We start from the raw sequence: 3,438 nt of genomic DNA on the forward strand, positions 1-3,438 counted from the left end.
TGCGAGTAATGATTTTAGCGACGGCAATTGCCGTGGCTCTTTGCGACAAAACGCACTCAATACCGGGACAGGATGGACCGTAATGGCGAAATCATTACTGAAACTCAAGTTTTCCAATTCAAAACCGAAAAACTCTCTTCCGCTCGACGAACATCAGAGTGCAGAAGTGCCGCGGCGGATATTATTCGCCTCGGTCCCTTCTTAATGCGGTTCGCGCGCGTGCCTTGGCCCCACCCTCTCGCCGTCTCATCCCCACCTCAAACCACGCCACCCAAGCGCATCGCGTAAGGAGCTGCTCGCGCGTGCAGAAGGAGGCGGCTGGACCCGGTAGTGCATTCGACAAAGGAGTCTCTCTCACTCTCTCTCTCTCTCTCTCTCTCTCTCTCTCTCTCTCTCTCTCAAATGTGCGCAATATCGCGGCCTCCGGATTCACGAGCCGCGCGGGACGACTCGGGGCCAGGAGAGGAGAGAACGAGTACGACGACACGGGCAGGCGCGTGCACACCGTATGGAGCGTCTTTTCGGGGCCCAGATGGCAAGCGCATCGGCCCAGCTTGCCTCCTCTCCTCTCCCTCACGGAAATTGAAGCCACGATATATAGCCACCTGCTCCCCCTGCCCGTCCGCCCGCTCGAACGTCCCCCTTTCCCATCACCCCCTCACCACGGATCCACGTCCAACGCCGCCTCAACAACGCCCCATTCCTCCATGTCGTCCTCCTGCTCTGCCTGCCGGCAGCGCCGTCGCCGCGCTGTCTTTTAAACGCCTTGGAGAAGCTTTTGTGCCGGGCGCCCGTGGAAATAATCGCCTATGTGCGTCCTGTTGGCCGAGCTCGGGTAAAAACGAACGTTGGTCGCGTTTTGTGGGGGAGAGAGTTTGGCTGCAGCACATGCCCAGTTTGTTTTTCGTGGATTTTTACGTTGGCGCGATTTTGTCAGTGGAATCTAACGGACTAATGAGCCGCGTGCACCTTTAGTCCGGCTGCTTATTGATTTTCAACATTTGCCCTTCAACGGGCAGTGGAAAAGCGACCAATTGGAAAACAAAGAAAAATACCCGCTTATCGTACGTTTGTCATCGAGTCCGATGATTTTTAAGAGCCGTTATCGCTTAACGCTTATATTGGATTCTTTTTAACGGATTCACGATGGGAGCATCGTAAATTTTGCTTAATGTAAGCGGAAAACTTTATCGACTTCCTTCTCTTTTTCAAGATCGAGAATGTGAATTTAGTGAGGCGAATATGTACTTTAATGATTAACGGGTGAATAATACGAGGGATTATGGCATGCTCGAATGAAAGTAATTGCGTCAACTCGAGACGACTTGACTTTATATTGTAAAAGCAATCGATCAACGAATAAAAAAGTCCCTTGCATCTGTACTTAACGGTAGGTATGTTTATTGCTCGCCAAACCCCGAAAATCTTTCACGGCAGATTTATGGCAGGACAGGGAATAAATCAATTATTAAACAATGTTAATCGAATAAATAATGCCGTAGGAGCCGATAAACTAATGATAAATTCGTGATAATTCACGGGCAAAGCGTTGCCTTTGTGTCACATTGGCGAAGCACCAATGACAAACGCATTACCGTTAATTTTCCGATGATCGGCGAGTAAAGAAAGTTGCTTTCAACGCGCGTACGTGGATTGTCTGGACGAAGGATAACACGAGTATCCTCTCCCGTCTCTCTCACTCTCCTCATAAACTTTTGTACGATGTATTTTGTAAAGGGACAGCAAAAGTGGAAGCTTGCACAAATGTGTTTCGTTGTTATTTTAGAAGATGATCAGCTTGCAATCGTCGCCCTTACACGCGTACCGCATTACTGGAATATCCACTGAAGAATCTTATCGGCTTCGGCGATAAGAAAATTCACTGAAATATCAAACCAATTTCTTCGATGACGGATTGATTAATAATGTAGTATTGGCCTGACATTAACATGCACGTTATAATTTCATAAACTGCCGTATAAACACGCATGATTTCGTCGTCGTAATATCACAGGGCGTTCACCATAATCCCACTATTAGTGATTAAAATCTTTTCCAAATCTTTATTTAGACAATTGGTGCGCTCACAACTGTCAATTGTTAATGGAAATGCCAAAATTTATCGCTCCGCCACGACCTTAAAAGCAATATCCATCTTATATTATTAATCAAGGACAAAACAAGCGAGCATTGGCCGCCTCATCATCGTAACGCTCATTCTTTCAGCAAAAAATCGATTTATTTTTCTCGGCAACGTCGGCTTTTGATTGCGTCGCTCTTATGCTTTTCTTTCTTTTTTTTTCACAATGTTTCAATATCAATTTACAAGATCAGGTGCACGCGTGGGTATGCCCGATAGTTTGGAAAATATCGCGTGCCCGCGAAAAAAGTTCCACCGGGCGTAAGCGACGAGTGCCGTAGGGCCCCGAAATACGCTCGCCTCCTGCGTCTTATCGCGATTCACGTTTTTCTATCCTTGTTCACCCGCCCCCACGTCCCCGCGCGCCCTACGCGCTTGTACAAATTCTTACAACATGGTAATGCGTAGTACGCCATAAATAATTCGGAAAAATTTTCACTCCTCGTGCTCCCTCCCACCCACTCGGCCTAACCCACCGCGTGCCGACGGGCCGGAGATGCTCCAGCGGGTGTATCCATCACGGGCGCGCGCGTCCGTGAGGAGGGGCCGAGGAGTGCGCGAGGGACCTTGTGGTGAAGGGTGAACGACGCAGTCGATGAGGGGTGGGGCGGGAAGGAGGGGGACTTGGACAAAGGGGACGGGGAGGCTTGCAGTAACAAAGAAGAAAGGAAGGAGAGCGCTGGTGGTACACGAAATCCCGTAACGGTAAGCCCGGGCACCCGGTGAAAACCTCCGCCTCATTTACATCATTTCGCCCGGCTGATTCCCTGGCGGGTAGCGCCCAATCGAAATCGGATCCAGGTAGAGCGGCTCACGCATGCGCCTTTTTTTTCTAGGTACCACGACGGGCCCGTGGATTATTTTGCGCGCGCGCGAGATGCACCGTCAGCGAGATTCTTCCCTTCCTCGTTTTTTTTTTTCCCCATCGCCGTTGCGTGTGTATTAGCGCGGATGTGCGCGGCTTTATCACGGCCAGTCGTACTTCGAAATCGATATCTTTTTGCCTCGACGATTTTCAGCCGCGCGCCGGACTTTCAAGATTGATGTTGCGCGAATCGAGACGTCGATTATACCTAATTGCCCCCGATGGATCAGCCATCGCTCGCTACTCCGACCGATACTTGCCGCGTACTTTTTATTTCAGGAGCATCTATAGTCATTCCGCGGCGATAAAAGCTGCATGATAGATATAGTGGTATTCTACTATTATTGCGACTATATATATATATATATATATATATATATATATATATATATATATATATATATATATATATATATATATATATATATATATA

This window comes from Ceratosolen solmsi, unplaced genomic scaffold (assembly GCF_000503995.2).
Source record: "Ceratosolen solmsi marchali unplaced genomic scaffold, CerSol_1.0 scaffold2, whole genome shotgun sequence".
In the NCBI taxonomy this organism is placed as follows: domain Eukaryota; kingdom Metazoa; phylum Arthropoda; class Insecta; order Hymenoptera; family Agaonidae; genus Ceratosolen; species Ceratosolen solmsi.